Source organism: Elephantulus edwardii, unplaced genomic scaffold (assembly GCF_000299155.1).
Source record: "Elephantulus edwardii isolate Elephantulus edwardi_28Jun2011 unplaced genomic scaffold, EleEdw1.0 scaffold00097, whole genome shotgun sequence".
In the NCBI taxonomy this organism is placed as follows: domain Eukaryota; kingdom Metazoa; phylum Chordata; class Mammalia; order Macroscelidea; family Macroscelididae; genus Elephantulus; species Elephantulus edwardii.
The window spans coordinates 12,059,589-12,077,513 of record NW_006399847.1 but is presented as its reverse complement, the minus strand read 5'-3'; the positions used below and the strand labels follow the sequence as shown (position 1 = coordinate 12,077,513).

General features: G+C 40.7%; 1 pseudogene; it reads left to right on the top strand.

Annotated features, from left to right (window-relative positions):
• The first annotated feature begins 3,011 nt into the window (after positions 1-3,011).
• Positions 3,012-14,222, top strand: LOC102862579 (annotated as a pseudogene).
• The last annotated feature ends 3,703 nt before the right edge of the window (positions 14,223-17,925 follow it).

Sequence of the window (17,925 nt, the reverse complement as noted above, 5' to 3'; positions counted from 1 at the left end):
CCACTGTTAAGGTCATCAGACTCACAGTGACTTTCAGCAATCCATTGCATAGGTAATCATCTTCTTTGGCCTGCCCAAGGAAACCCAAACCTGCAGATGGTGGGCATGCATCCCATCCCCCACCTCCTACACAGGTGGCCCGCGGGGAGTGCGCTCCCCCCCACCCCGCCGCAAGGGCGCTCGGCGGGTGTGCGGCCTCTCTTGTGCGGGCGGCCGGTGGGTGCCCGCTTCCCCCACAGTCACCATCCTGGCTCCAAGAATTCTTTCCAGACCAAGTCCACCTTGCAGCAGTGTGGTGGCTTCATTGTCCCAGTCTTGAGGAGGGCCGGTGCCCAGCATCCATCCTGGGTGAGGGAATCCATTCATTCTGGCTGTGGAAGCCTCATGGAGCTGCAGCAGCTGTGCGGCACGGCGTAGGCTTTGGGGGGGGTGGTTGGGAGCCACGAGACTCACCCAGTTCTCCTTGGGAATCCTTGAATTCCTGTTGTTGAGCCTCGGTTTTCACTGAGGGCCAGTCATCAACTGTTTAAGTGTTCAATTATCAATAAGCCGAAGTCTGTGGAAGGCCACAATGGCCCTGCTTTAAGTGGTTCGCTGCTCCCGCAGCTCACCACGCTGTCTCTGCCTCTGCCACCATCTTGGATCCCCCTATCTGCCCTCTCTTATAGGTTACTCTTTGTTTCTCCCTCATTGCTTTCACAAAAGAACCAGCTAAAATTAAAAGGCTAACAATGGAATATTATGAAAAACTATACTCAAACTAATAAGAAAACCTAGAGAAAATGAACAAATACTTAGAAATGCACAACCTACCTAAATTGACACAAACTGAAATTGAACACCTGAATGAACCCATTACAAAAGAAGAAATTGAAAAGGTAATAAAACTATTTCCAGCACAAAAAAGCCCTGGACCAGATGGTTTTATTAGTGAGTTTTATCAAACGTTCAGAGAAGAACTGTCACCAATTCTAAATATACTATTTCAGAAAATAGAAAAAGATGGAATTCTCTCAGACTCATTCTATGAAGCAAATATATCCTTGACTTCAAATCAAAATAAAGACACCACCAAAATAGATAACTATAGGCTAATATCTCTTATGAACACAGATGCAAAAATCTTGAATAAAATCCTGGCCAATAGAATTCAATGATACATCAAAATTATAATTCACCATGATCAAGTGGGATTAATAATAGGTATGCAAGGATGGTTCAACATAAGAAAAACAACTACTGTAATTCATCACTTTAACAAAACAAAGAACAAGAACCACATGATCCTATCAACTGATGCAGAAAAGGCCTTTGGCGTAATCCAAGACTCATTCCTGATTAAAAAAACACAACAAAATAGGATTAGAGGGGAATTTCTTCAACATAGTAAAAAGTATATATGCAAACCCTAGAGCCAACATTGTTCTCAATAGAGAGAGATTAAAGGCATTCCCTCTGAGAACAGGAACTAGGCAAGGATGCCCACTATCACCTCTCCTAGTCAATATTCTTTTGGAAATCTTAGCAATAGCAATAAGCCAACTGAAGAACATAGGGGTATCCAAATTGATAAAGAGGAGGTAAAAGGATCCCTCTATGCAGATGATATGATAGTATACTTAGAAAACCTTAAAGACTCAGCAAGAAAACTACTGGACATAGTTGATCAGTTCAGCAAAGGGGCAGGATACAAGATCAACATCCAAAAATCAATTGACTATCTCTACAGAGACAAAGAGAATACAGAACTGGAGCTAAGAAAACAATACCCTTCACAACAGCTAATCACAAGATTAAATACTTGGGAGTAAATCTAACCAGAAGAACAAAGGATCTATTCAAAGAAAATGACAAACATTACTACAAGAAACAAAAAGAGATCTGGAGAAAAGGAAAAATATACCTTGCTCATGGATAGGAAGACTCAATATTGTGAAAATGACAATACTACCAAAGGCAATTTACCTGCTCAGTGCAATTCCAATACAAATACCAATTCCATTCTTCAATGAGATGGAAAAGGAAAAGGCAATCTCCAATTTCATTGGGAATGGAAAGAGGCCCTGAATAAGCAAAGTACTGCTTAAAAAGGGAAACAAGGTAGGAGACATCACACTCCGTGATTTCAAATCCTACTACACTGCTGTGGTGGTCAAGACAGTGTGGTACTGGTACAATGACAGACACATAGATCAATAGAATAGAATTGAGAGTCAGTTCTGATTCAAAGACAATGTGAGTAGTCCCATGTAAGAATGCCCTTAGCTAAGATGCTATGCGAATACATGTCAAAAAAGAGCATCTTGTCACTGTCCACTGATCATCCTATAAATCTCCCTTTAGTCCTATCCTTTTGCAGTTATCTCATGTAACCAAACACAAATCATGTTAGTCTTAACTCTTAACTTTCCTAATTTACAAAGAGCTAGTCAGAAAACTACACTGTAATTACTGATTTTACTATATATGTGTCTCTTTGTCCATGACTCACAGGAGCCCTGGGTTTCATTTTTACAGATCAGTGCATTTCTGGTTCAAACTCTTTCAAGCCTTCAGTGATTCTCTTTGCTTTTAACAGAGTACTTGTTCTTCTTAGACAGAATGGATGTTGGATGGATGACTAAATGCATGGGGGAGGGGTGTAGATAAACTATTGGATAGAAATATATTCACTTACTGCCATTGAATTAGAACTAATTTATGTGTGACCCTTCATTGGATTTCCAAAGCTGTGAACAAAAAGAGAAGGGAATATTCATTTTTCTCCCTCAAAGCACCTTGTGCCTTCAAACCATGAGAGAAGACTGGCCTTTGGGTTAGCAGCACAACTGCCTATGGACAAGGCCACCAAAGATAGCTAGAAAGAGTTATTCTAGGAATTGAGATACCAGACAACCCTTTGTAATCTGGTCCTGATGGTCATAAAAGGAGCTAGAGTTTAAAAAAACCCATAGTAACTTTCCTGTGGTGGAGTCTGGAGAGAATGCTCAGACATCACATATCATGAGGTTATGGAAAAGAAAGAGGAGCAGGTTATTAGCCTTGGACCTCAGGTGGCTGAAGGAAAGAATATCTTTGGTGTCTGTCACATTTTTGCATCTTTCAATGACACTTTTGTTCATGTCACTGATTTCTCAGTCAAGGAAACCATGTGCTGTATGATTGGTGGCATGAAGGTGATGGCTAACTGAGATGAATCCTCACTACATGCTGTCATGTTAGCTGCTCAGGATGTGGCTCAGAGTTGCAAGAAGCTAGGCATCACTGCTTAACACACGGAACGCCACACTACAGGAGGAAATAAAATGAAGGCCCCTGCACCAAGGATTCAAGCTGCTCTCAGAGAACCTGCTCATTCAGGAATGAAGATTAGATGAATTGAGGATGTCACCCATACCCTTCCAACAGCATCCACAGGAAGGGAGGTTGTTGTAATAACTGTCTGTGAACAAGACTTGTCAAATTACTGTTTTCTGTTAGTAAATTGCCTTTGTGTACCCCCCCGCCCCCCACTAAAAACCCCTCCAAGACAAAACCCCCCATAGTATCTTAAAACACAATCAGGATTTTTAACTATAACTTAGTCCAAGCCGCACTGTTCCTATTGTTGTTGTGTACCATCAACTGACTCACAGCTGACCTTCCAGTGAGTCTTCAGAGGCAGTAAATCACACTGGAGAAGACAGCCAATCATTCTCCTGTTTTTTCTAGTAATTATAAAATTTCACACTGGTTTAACTTATAAAAGTAATAGAAGAACAGAATTTGGTGGGTATTGATGAGAACAGAAATAAAATGTGCATATGTTTACTGAAAGATCTTGAGAACTGAATGATGTGCTTTGCAAGACTATGTGAAATACAAATGAATAATGCCAATATTAGCATTTGTGTGTTATCGTGACTTATATGTTCACTCTAGAGTCTTTCAGGGCAACTGGGTTTAACCAAACCCCTAGGATTTTAATGCTTTTGCTCCTAGCAAGGCATTAGTAATGTAAGTCTTGAATCCAGCAGGCATTTGCTGTGGATTTACTAATGTGTGCAAGAAGCCATGAGGCTGCAAGTTCAGGGCTCACATCTGGGTTTACACAACCCCTGTAACTCCACATTGCATGCTGTGGAAGATCTCCACAAAGTTTAAGCCCTTTGTTTTAGTCATTATGTCAATCTATCTCATTGAAAAAAATTTCCCAAGGACTAATCCATCCTGATAATATGTACAAAGTATATTAGACCAAGTTTCACCATCCTTGATCCCAAGGAACACTCTAATTTCACCTCCTCAAAGATAGATGTGCTTGTTTGTTTGGCAGACCATTTTCAATACTCTTCACCTCCACTACAATTCAAAGGCATCAGCTCTTCTTAGATCTTCTTTATTCATTGTTCAACTATCAAGTGCAGAATAAGCAACAACAACAACAAAAGACTACGGCTAGGATCAGATGTAGCTTAGTCTTTAAATGGACATCCTTATTCTTTAGCGTTTTGGAGAGGTCCTTGACAGCAGATTTTCCCAATGAAATATGTCTTTTGACTTCTTGACAGCTGCTAACATGAGTGATGATTGTGGATCTTAGTAAAATGAAATCTTTGACAACTTTCCATCTATCATGATGTTGCCTTTTGGTCCAATGGTGAGTATTTTTGTTTTTGTGATGTTGAAGTGTAATCTATATTGAAGGTTTTACCTAACTTCTCTAATTTATAAACTACCAAGAAAAAAGTAAATACATAAAATAAAAGGCTTTATCCTGATGGGGACTAAAGTGATTTACAGCCATCTGATGTCACTGGCAGCAAGTTAATTTTGTACTGAACCTTGAGACTGGCCACAAGATGCTTTGCGGGGAATCTGTGCCATCTGGGACCATCCTATTAGTCATAATATGATTCTACATGTAGTGTCCTAAACCCCATTAAGATGAGCCCACTGGGCTCTGCCCCTCTCCCAAGTGGGTCAAGATAAAATTAGCCATGATCTTCAGTGGCTGAGAATGACATTCAGTTTGAATTTTATTTTTAAGAACAAAATGTTCTCACGGGGAAGATGTTCTTGCTTTATTCTTTTGAGCTTTATCTTTCATCAGTATGGTCTCAGAATGGACTCCTTCATGGTTCAGCTAAAGCCAACAAATCAGGCAATGATTAGGGTGATCTTCTGTGTGCCCAGGAGAATGGTAGTCCTTCACAAAGCCATTCCTATTTTCTTTGGGATGACATATTAACCCTGAGGCCATAGTATCTACTGAAGGAAATGCTGCCTTAAGAAAGCTGTGCCTGCACCAATGTTCCCATGTTAAGAAGTAGCTGAGGGCTTCCCTGTAGTCAGGAGAGGACAAAGAAATCTTTCAAAACTGTGGTCTACCTGAAGAAGCAAAACACTTCTGAGAAACAAAAATGAGATGGGAGGCATAGCACTGCCTGACCTCAAAACCTACTACACAGCTTCAACAATTTAGATCCTCCCAGAAGAGCTGTGGGTGAGCATTAACATTACTGCTAAGTATATTCATATTCTCCTGGACACAAGAGCCTACTATTTGGTCCTAAAAGACTTCTGAGGTCCCAGATCTTCTCACTATTTCTTAGTTGTTGGAATTGACAGAAAACCTCATAAGCAGTTCCTTACTTCACCTCTGCCTTGCATGCGGACTTCCGAGTTATAAAACAACCCAGTGGTAGATGGAATTTGCTCCAGGACTTAAGAACAATAAGTGACATAGTTGAGCCTCTACATCTTGTGGTTCCTAATCTTCATACTATAATAGACAAAGTGCTAGTCAATAGGCCTTTTATTGTAAGAACTACCTTCCCTCTGTAACTTGATTTGTGCCACTATTAGAACCTCTACTTGGAATATTATTGCTTTTTAATTTTTGACTCATATACTTTTAACTTGTTAGTTAAATTTGTGTCTTCTAGGCTGCAACACTTCCATGATACATCTTCAAGGATATGAACATGTACGGCTAAGCACAATTGATAACAGTGCATCTAAATTCCAAAATCAATCTCCACAATAGTCTACATGTTTCCTAGAGCCAAAGGGGCCCTTTAGAGTAGTGAGAGAAGTTCTTCAACCTGAATCCCACAGCATCCCTTTTCAGCAGGAAGTAGCTAAGAGAATACACTGTCCCCTTTTCCTTATGAATCAGGGTGAAGTCTCTCTCAGGGAAGAGTGATAGGGAATGGCAAAGGATACACTGACAAAGGAGATTAATCAGAACTGGCTTTGACAAGCACTGTGGCAATGGGACAATTAAAACAGACTTTCAGGGGGGGAAAAGAGGGGGTAGAGAAAATAGTGCAACAGTGAATGAATGGAAACCCAAAATCTCTGTAAATGTTCATTAAAATTAATAAAATTTAATAAAAAAAGAAACAAAACCAAAAACCTACTACACAGCAGTAGTGACCAAAACAGCACGGTACGGGTACAATGACAGGCACATAGACCAATGGGACAGAATTGAGAACCCAGAAATAGACTCAGCTATCTATGGTCAACTGATAATTCAACAGGAAATCAAAGCTGTCAAGTGAGGAAATGACAACCTCTTCAACAAATGGTCCTGGGAAAACTAGGCTTTCATCTGCAGAAAGCCGAAACAGTATTCACATCTCACACCATATACAAAAATCAACTCAAGGTGCATCAGAGACCTGGGAGTAAAGCCCAAAGCCACAAAGTTCATCAGAAATAAACTGGGATCAAGCTTAGAAGTGCTAGTCCAAGACATAAAGAGATTGCCAAATACAGCCAGAAATGCACAATCTGAAGAGGATAAAATGGATGCATGGGAACTTGTAAGATTAAATCCATGTGTGCATAAAATACTTTTTCCAACAGGGTGAGAAGAAAACCTACTGACTGGGAACAAACATTTGGCAATACCATCTCAGACGAGAGTCTTATAACAAAAGTTTATGGACTACTCTTGGGCCTCCACATGAAAAAGACTGATATACCAATTATAAAATTGGTAAAAGATATTGAAAGAATTTTCAAAGAGGAAGACATTCAAATGGCAAACACACGCAAAAAAATGCTCAAAATCACTGGCAATAAGAGAGATGCAAATCAAAACCACAATGAGGTACCATTTCACTCCAGTAACAGTGGCAAAGTTTAACAGGGTAGAATGTTGGAAAGGATGTGGTGAGAAAGGAGCTCTTATACATTGTTGGTGGGACTGTACAATGGTACAACCATTCTGGAAGGCAGTTTGGCATTTCCTCAAAAAGCTGAACATAGAAATTCCATATGATCCAGGTATTCCACTACTTGGAATATACCCTGAGAATATGAGAACTGAGGTACAAACTTAGCTTTGCACACCAATGTTCATAGCAGCATTATTCACCATTGCAAGAACATGGAAATAGGCCAAGTGCTCAACCACAAATGAACATATTGATAAATTATGGTACATTCACACAATGGAATATGCAGCACACAGGAGCAATGATTTTGTAAATGATTACCTAATTTTGGAAGGACTGGAGAGAATTATGCTGAGTGAACTAAGTCAGTCCCTCAAGGACAAATATTGTATGAAATCATTTTTGTAGAACGAGTATAAGGATCCAAGGGGGGGGGGAGACTGTGGAACCAGAGGGATGAGGATGTGTGTGGGGATGGGGATTAATCATGGGGTTGTACAATTTGATGCGAGGGGGTGTGAGGGAAATTGGAAGAATCTGTACTTGAAAACAATATATTCAAATTTTGTAAATAAACTAGTATTTTTAAAAAAACCCAACAAAAACAAACAACTGTGGTCTAATGGTGCTTTATACTGGAAAGGGGAAGTAAACGCATTCTTATTGAAATTAGGAGAGGTAGTAGAAATGAGAGGAGATCCTTTGCCAGTCCACCCTAGCCAATCCTGGTACTGCTCCTCGACTGACGTAGTGGTCTCAGACATTGTGCTCATGGGGCTCACGTGAGCACAAACTGTTTCTATTTCCTTACTGATAAACATGTTTTGAGTGAGTAGAATAAACTATATGGTCCATTAGAATAAGCTGTAGGTGTCGGGTGCTCATCTAGTCCAGTGATGTAGGACTAGATCTTTCTTTTTCTTCCAAATGTGTTAAACTTCAAACTTGTAAATGTTTCATTAATAAATTTCCCTCCCTCCCATAGCCAACTCACTCAGCAATTATAATGTGCTCCAGTAGAATGAATAGAACATTTCTGGTCTATAATATTCCCAGATATTCCAACTTTATTCCTCTGATGCTCCTCCAGCCAACTATGAACTTTGCAAGTTTTCAGTTCTTGCTCTAACGGCACCAAAACCCATCCTTTTTCATTGCCTCATCAAAGCTGCCATTTTCATTTTGCACCTATGGATGTTTCCCAATACACCTCCCTTGCCTTAATTTGTTCAGTCTCCATAATCTTGCTCTACAACTAGAACATCCTGAGGGAAAGATTTTGATAAAAAAGGTTAGTTGAAGTTTTTTTTTTACAGCCTTGAAAGGAGAGAAAGTAAATGGAATTAAGATACGATGTTGCTTATTGAGTTCTAGGGCAGAGACAGATGCTTTGAAATGGCCTACATCCACATTGTCTGGCTGTTTTGTTGTTGTGAAGCATCAATTCATAGCTAGACTCTTCCTCAATTTGACTCTCTTTTAACTGACTGAAAAAGATGCATATTTGTTTCCATTCCCAAGAAGGGTGATCCAACAGAATATGGAAAATATCAAACAGCATTATTAATATCACATGCAAGTAAAATCTTGCTGAATATTACCAAGAAAATTACTGGCATAGATGCTGAAGGAAACAAGGACTTTCATCTAAATTAACCCAGAGAAAACTTTCCTCAAGAGCTCACATGTTGAATATAGACTTCTGAACTCTTAAACTGCCAAAGAATAAGGTTTTGTTTGTTAAAGCCATTCACTTGTGATATCTCATTTATAGAAGCATTAGGTAACTAGAATAGTCATTCTTTATCACACTTTCCCCTAATTATTTTATGTTCCCATCACTAGAAAACAAGCTGTATGAAAGCATAGCCCTCAGTATCAATCCATGCTTGGAAATTTGGGGGTCAGCTTCCTGGCCAACTGACTAGAAGATATAATATTTGTTCACATTCCCAAGAAAGGTGATGTAACAGAGTGTGGAAATTATTGAACTTTGTCCTGTGCCAATCGCACTGTCTCTGACACTCCCATCCTGATTATCCCAGTCACTGAATCAATCCACCTCGTAGAGGGCCTTCCCCTCCTGCGCTGTCCCTCCACCCTCCCAAGCATGATGTCCTTCTCCAAGGACCGGTCTCTCCTCACAACATGTCCAAAGTATGTTAGATGGAGCCTTAGAATCCTTCAAGGAGCCACCCGATTTAACCCTTTACAGGGTGAATCTGTTTGTTTTCCTAGCAGTCCATGGTATTCTCAATACTCTTCTCCAGTACCACTGCTCAAAGGCATCAATTTTCCTTCTATCCTCCTTGGTCATTGTCCAACTCTCTGATGCATAACAAGTGATTGCAAAGACCATGGCCTGTATCAGATGCACCTTAGTCTCCAGAGAGACACCATTGCTCTTCAGTATTTTGGAGAGGTCCCTAACAGCAGACTTTCCCATGACAATGCGCCTTTTAATTTCCTGTCTGCTGGTGCCAAGACTGTTGACTGTGGAGCCAAGCAAAGGGAACAAAGGAACACTGCCTAGTTTAAAATTAGGAAGGGCGTGCATCAGGAATGTATACTAGCTCCATACATATTCAAAATATCTCCTGACTCCCTGTACCAAATGTATTGATTGTGGATCCATTAGGATGAAGTTATTGACAGTTTTAATCTTTTCTCCATCTATCATGATGTTGTCACTTTTGGTTGCTGTGAGGCTGAACACTGTGACACTGATGTGTCAAATGCGTTAATGGTTGGCTACCCAATATGGACAGAGAGTGAGGTGGAGTTCCCTAATTAAAACAAGTTTGGAAGGAGGAGTGGCATCCACTTCCATAATAGCTTGCCTCCGGAAACCCTGGAGAGAGGATGAAAGGCACCCAAGCTTCGAGGACTTTCCTTCATAGTGTTGCTATGAGTCGCCTGCGCCTGTGACTCGACTCGACTCTCAACTCAAAGGCACTTAACAACAACAACATCATGATGTTACCTATCAGTTGAGTAGTGAGGATTTTAGTTTACATAACATTGAGATGCAATCCATATTGAAGGCTGTAGTGTTTAACTTTCTCCAATAAGTGCTTCCAGTACTCCTCTTTTTCAGTAAGGTTGTGTCATTTGTATAATGAAGATTATTGGTGCGTCTCCCTCCAATCCGGATGCCACAGTCTCCTTCAGAGAGTCTGGCTTCTTGAATAATTTGCTCATCATACATATTAAATAGGTATGGAGAAAGCATACAACCATGACACACACCTTTCCTGATTTTAAACCATGTAGTGTTTCCTTAAAAGGAAATGGATTGCATCTCAATATCAAGAAAACAAAGATTCTTACCTTTGGACCAATAAACAGTGTTATGATAGATGCGGAGAAGATGGAAACTGTCAACAGCTTCCTCTTGCTTGGATACACAATTAAAACCCTTGGTACAAGCAGTCAGGGGAAAAAAAAGAGATGCGTTACACTGGAAAAATCTGCAGTTAGCGACCATTCCAAATTTTTGAGGAGCAGTGATGCCAGTTTGAGGACTAAAGTGTGTCTGATTCAGGCCATATTCTTTCTGATTACTAGCTTAGCATCTGAGACCTGGATAATGAATAAGGATGACAGAAAAAGAATTGATGCCTTTGAGCTGTGGTGTTGTAGAAGAGCACTGAACATCCCATGGATGGCCAAGAGAACAAATAGATATGTCTTGGAGAGGGTGCAGTCAGAGTGCTCTTTGGAGGCAAGAATAAGGAGGCTTCACCTCACATACTTTAGACATATTGCTAGGAAGTGCTATTCCTTGCAGAGAGACATGATGTTGGGAAGGGTGGAAGGTTGGTGAAGGAGAGGAAGATCCTCAACCAGGTGGATTGACCTGGTGACTACTGCAATGGGCTCAGGTGTGTCAGGAAGTGTGAGGATGGCACAGGACAGGACTAGGTTCAGATCTTTTGTTTATAGGGTCACTAAGAGTCATACTTGACCCGATGACACTTAACAATAACAACAGTGTTTCCTTGCTTTGTTAGCATAATAGATTCTTGGTCTAGATGCAGGTTTTGTATGAGCATAATTAAGTGTTCTGGGATTCCTATTTATCTCAATATTAGTCATAATTTGTTATGGTCCACACAGTCAAATGCCTTCTTCTGGTATACTCTGTTTTCAGCTAGACGCCATCTGACATCAGCAAGGATATTCATGGCCTCTTCTAAATCCAGCTTGAACTTCTGGAAAATCTCTGTCTGGGAAAGTCGATAGTTAGGGACCTTTCCAAATTATGGAGGAGAAACAATATCAGTTGGAAAGGGACATCATGCTTGGAAAGGTGGATTGATGGCAAAGATGAGGAATACCCTCCACCAGGTGCACTGACACAGTGACTGCAGCTGGAGTATGCCAGAGAATGTGAGAATGGCACAGGATAGGACAGGGTTCATATCTGTTTTCACAGGGTCACTGTGAGTTGTACTCCACTCAGTGGCACCTAATAACAACAATAGCAACAACATTCAATTTGTATGCTGATCAAATAATGAATGAAGCTGGACTCAATGAAGAAGAATTTGGCATCAGGATCTGAAAAAGACTCATCAACAACCTGCATTACGCAGATGACATAACCTTGCTTGCTGCAACTGAGGACTTGAAATGCCTGGGAGAGATGATGAAGGAATAATAGTCAGTATAGATTACATGTCAACATTAAAAATTTTTCTTAAAAAAAGGCTTTGCCAGTGTGCCAACAGACAACACCATAATAGATGGGGGTTTGAAGTTGTCAATTATTTCATTTTGCCTAGATCCACAGTCAACATCCTTTGTATCAACAGTCAGGAAATCAGGGGATGTATTCCATTGGGCAAATCTGCTGTCAGGGACATCTCCAAAACACTGAAAAGCAATGATGTCAGTTTGAAGATTAAGATATGCCTGATTCAGGTCATGGTATTTTTAATAACTTGCTACACATCTGAGAGGTAGACAATGAATAAAAATGACAGAAGAATTTATGCCTTTGGGTTTTGAAGTTGGAGAACAGTACTGAATATCTTATGGACTGCCAAAAGAACAAACAGATATGTCTTGTAAAAAGTGCAGCCAGAGTACTCTTTGAAGGCAAGGATGGTGAAGCTTTGTATCCCATACTTTGGGCATATTGCTAGGAGAGTCTATTCCTTGGAAAGGGCCTTAATGCTTGGAAAGGTGGAAAGTCAACAAAAGAGAGGAATACCCCCAATAAGATAGTTTGGCACAGTTTCTGTAGCAAATGGATTAAATATGTCAGGGATGATGGAGATGGCACAGACTAGGACAGGGTTCAGGTCTGTTGTTCATAGGGTCACTATGACTTGCAATCAGCTTGTGGGATCCTAACAACAACAACATTTGCAACACCTAGCACACTATTGTGCACACAATCATTACACAATAAATCTAGAAATATGTATTAAATACACAAGTGTCTCTAAATGGAACACTTTAAAAGGGCAAGTTAAGTATATTTTACCACAATTTTTAAAAATCAATGAATGAGAAAATTGTAATTTTACTCTTGTTACTTTCCTGAACAAAATAAGTATACTCTGGTAAGCTTAATAAAGAAGTGAGACACAAATGTACTAAAAATTAGAATTATATGCAGATATGTAGAAAACAGACATGTTGTTGTTGTTATTATGTGCCGTCGAGACACCTGCAACTCATAGCGACCCTATGTACAACAGCCCTAAACCCCACTTCATCCTGTGCCAAAATCTTATTGTCTCTGAGACAACTCCCCTCATTACCCCAGTCACAGAATCAGTCTTATAGAGGGTCTTCCTCTCTTGTGTTCTCCCTCCATCCTACTAAGCATGACATCCTTCTCCAAGGACAGGTCCCTCCTTGCAACATATCTGAAGTAGGTCAAATACAGTTTCAAAATCCTTGCATCCAAAGAGCAGCCTGGTCTCACCCTCTCTAGAATGAACCTGCTTGTTCTCCTAGCAGTCCATGGTACATTCAGTACTCTTCTCCAGTACCACAGCTCAAAAGCATGAGTTCTATCATTCCTAGTTATTGTCTATCTCTCTTACGCATAGCAAGTAATTGCAAAGACTATGGCCTGTATCAGGCGCACCTTAGTCTCCAGACTAACATTGTTGCTCTTTGGTACTTTGGAGAGGTCTCCAGACTTTCTCCATGCAATTTTAATTTTCTGGCTGTGGGTGCCAAGAGAGTTGATTCTTGAGCCAAGCAAACTAAAGCAGTTAACAATGTTCATCTCTTCATCATCTATCATGATGCTGCCAATGGGCCCAGTGGTGAGAATCTTTGTTTCTTTATGTTGAGCTTCTATCACTATATCAGATGTGAAACTAGGCAGGGGACTGATTGTGAAACAGAACACCAACTATTCAAATGCAAGTTCAAGCTGAAGCTAAGGAAAATTAAATCAAATCCATGGGAATCAAAATATGAATTTGAGTCTATCCTACCTGAATTTCAAAACCATCTCAGGAATAGGTTTGAGGCCTTGAACACTAATGAGTAAATACCAGATGAGCTGTATGAGGATATCAAGAGTATCATCCAGGAAGAATTCAGAGGATGAAGGAAAAAAAAAAGAGGAGGAAGAAAACAGACACATAACACTGAAAAATTAATGTTTCTTTCTGAAAAAGAGAAGAAAGGATAAAATCAGACCTTTTAACTGGTTCATTTTGATTGTACTCCCTGCTGAGAATGTCCATTTTTACACCAGATATACTAAATCATAACTGACATTTTTAACAAGATAACACATTATCAAATTCTCAGCAGAAGGTCCAAGCAGAATGAACTTGCCGAAAGTCCATACTTCACTTTGTGGTGAACTGTCCCTGATTGGAGTGTGACTACATCAACCTTATGTCCCAGGGCGGCTGGAGTTGGCCTCGGTGTCTGCAGGGTGTGCTTAGTGCTGGAGGGTGCTTAGCTGTGCTTCATTTTCTTCTACATCTCTTTTCAGGACATAAATCAGATGGCGCTTTAGTGATGTCTGTGGGCTGTGAGCAGGCATGGACCTTAGCCATTTGGCTGCCTTGACATTCATCTGCATGAATACAGGAAAGGATTGCATTCTACTGTTCTGGCTTTCTTAAAGCTGGAGTGGTTCCACAATAAACAGACTTTAGAACACTAATTCCTGACTATTAGAAAACAGGATGGTTGGATCAGTTCCAAGCCAGCCTTCAAGGAACAGGCCTGCCGGACCTTGTGTGTTCACAGCTCTGGTCATAGATTTTCTGCTTTGGCCCAGCGACCACACCACTGCCCTCTGCTGACAACCTTCTTGCTCCTTTGCTCTCATTTCTTCTCCCACCTAAAACTTCTCCCTCCCTTTATTTTTAATTCTGCTCATTTGCTGAGGTTCAATCCTGCTTAGAATGTATACCACCATTTTATCCTATCACTGCTTTTGTGACTGTCAATGAAACTAACTCAAAGGTGACACCTCTCAGACAGTTGGAATCCACCAGCAACTCTATAAAAGAAAGATGGTCAGTTTTCTTCCATGCAATTGACTTGTCCCTAAAAAACTGCAGGGTCAGTTCTGATATGATGGCACACAACAGCTGGATCAATGACAAAAACAATCAGGGACTGGCTTTCTCTAGGGACCCTCTTTCTCTAGTAAACAAGCAAAACACCCTAGTGCAATTGAGCTCTGATGGACTAGTGGTTAGCAGCTGTGCTGCAACACCTAAGTAAGTGGTTCAAATCCACCAGCTACTCCATGGGAGAAGGTAGGCAATCTCCTCCCATGCAACTTGTTATGTGCTGTCGAGTCGACTCTGACCCAAAGCGAGTCCTGCTGGGTTAGTTTGGGGCTGTGGATGCACCATGCTTCAGCCTTGGCCTTTTCAATTATGAAAAGTAACAACTTTCCTTCTTGATGCTGATTGTCTTGCTTCTAACAGAAAGAGTACTAGTATACCACTTACCATGGTGCTGGGAATCACAGGCAATGAACACATACTTGTCCACTTATTGATGATTTGCTTGCAGATATGTCTAGGATGGTGATAGTTGCTGTTGTTATACGTCGAGCCAGAACCGCCTCACGACCCTCCAGCACGTTTTCAGAGGCTGTAAATCATAGGGAAGGAGATTGTCCATCTTTCTCCCAAGGAACAATTGCTGGTTTCAAATCACCTGCTTTTGGGTTGGCAGCACCACTCATTACCACTAAGCCGCCAGAGCTCCTCTGAGGTGTTTGGTTAAGTGAAAGACTTAAAGTTTAAAAAGGAGACCATGGAAATACTGGGAATAGAATTCACTCCCTCAGTCCATCTAGATAAGTGGGAAATTGTTGACCACTGGAACATTCTAGTGAATAGAGCTCTGATGGACTACTGGTTAGGGAGTTGTGCTGTCAACCCAAAGACAGGCAGCTCGAATCTACCCTACTCTGTGGGAGAAAGATGGGCAATCACCTCCCATAAAATATAAAGCCTATGGGTCAGTTCTAATAGGACAACAACTTATTGCCTTTCATTTCTGAAACAATAAAGCCAGAAGCTTCGCTCTAAGGTTGTTTTGCTCTTTGGTATTCTCAACTCCTTTCACAAACTAAAATCCACTGTCATCAAGTTGATTTTGGCTCAGGATGACCCTCCACTGGGGTTCCAAGAAAGCAAATCTTTACAGGAGAGACTGTCTGTTTTTCCCTCAAACCTTTGGTTAGCACTCCAAGGTGTCATGAACCACAGCATCAGTGCCCCTTTCTCCTGTACAAGTATCACAGGCTACATACACTAGCACCTCTTTATTAGTGAAGGGAACATTTTCTTAGGTCATCACTCTTTCTATTGTGGGGAGAGACGTGACACTTTCTCACACAAAATGTTGGCTGTTTTCACATGCAATGTTTTTACATCCTTGGACCTTCTTAGATTAACACAGAAGTGTACCATCATCACATAATTAGAGCACATTGCCCGTTAGATATTTTAACAGCTATTGCCTTCTGAAACATGCCCTCTTTTCTTTTCCCCCCACTCATTGCCGTGGATCTGGAACCAACTTTTAGATGACTCTGTTGGGTTTCTGAGGCTGTAAATTGTTGGGGAGGTGATCACTCATCTTTCTCCTGAAGAGCTGCTAGTGGAGTCAAAGCTCCAGAGAGGCTCAGCCTTTGTGTTAGCAACACAACTCCCTATGTTGTTGTTAAGTGCCACCATTTTGTTAAGTATGAGGATGGCTCATAATGACCCTATGAACAACAGATCTTAACTCTCTTCCATCCCATGCCATCCTCTTCCTCACACACTCACATTCACTGCTGCAGTCACTGTGTTGATCCATTTCACTGAAGAGCTTCTTCTTAAGCTTTCAGTTTGAGCCCTTAAGGAAAGATGGACAGCATGTGACATGAGGCTAGAGAGCACATAACCATCAGAAAGACTTCATTTCTGCTGTGGTCTCCTTCATCCAGACTCAGATACCATCCTCTGCCTCAATTTGGTACTCTCATGACTTTTTTTAAAGTTCCCCCCCTTAAACAAGAAAAAGGAATAAAGACTTTATATTGCCAGCAAATATTTTAATAATTTTAAAATGTTGTTGCTGTTGTATCATCAGTGCAAGACTAACAATAAAAGTACAGTACAAGGAAATTCACAATATGTTACGGTGACACACACGAGGATTCACAGAGGCGACGGGTGAGAAACGGCAGCAGTAGGTACATGCACCAGTGCTGGGAACCAGGACATGCAAGGTGAGGACACGAGGGCCGCGTGCACACTGGCTCTCTGCTTCCCTCCCAAGATGTATTTCTTCAACACACTGACTGGGACCCTCTGTTACAGAAACTGGTCTTGTCTATTGTCTTCATGGCTTTTTTCCACTACAAAGTTCACAGATAGTGATAGTCGGAAGAATTTAAAAAATTCTCAGGGAAAAAAAAAATGAACACTGACGAAATAAAAGGAATTTAAAGTACTCTAATACAACATGGAGGTGAACCAAAACAAAATGAACTGTACAAACTGAACAGAAAGGCAGTCATTACTGACAGGGCATCCAGAATCTCTTAAAAGTACACTTTAAAAAACTTTTGTTTTTAAATTTATATCTTATTTACTTTTTTATTTTATTGTATGTAAAAAAAGATGGAGGCAAAAATAGTTTTCTGAGCTATGAAAAAAATTAAGTTATTACAGGCACATATACTGTTTCATTCTAGAAACACCTCTATTTCACAGGTTGAACATTCAGCAGCTGTGTGGTGTTTTTTGTTTTTGTTTTTAAAAAACACCATTCTTTGACCTTGGGGAAACAAGCTCTCTCCTTTCGGGCAGCAGTTGGTGCATGAAGATAGGGTGGTTACACAAATTACAGTGAATTATTCTGTGATAATTCATGCACACTTGCATCATGGGTACAGCTTCTCCACTGGTGGATCCGGGTCACCTTGGTCCTCCATGGGCAGCAGGTCTCCGCGGGCCTGAGGCTGTGAGGCAGTGGGGGAGTGTGGTGCCCAGCGTGACGGTGGGCGACGGTTTGCTGGTCTCTCGGGCCTGGAGAAGCAGGGCTCTAGGGGAGGGGCGAGTGCTGAACATGGCAGTTCCTTCAGAGCAAGGAGAGGGGAAAAACATTACTCAGACCAGTTCTCCAAATGTTTCATAACAAGTTACATACAATATTGACTATTATTTTTCTGCTCATGGAGTAGAAATTGAATGTCAAGTTAACACAGATGATCAATGACTATTATGATTGGATGATAGCAAATTATGATAAA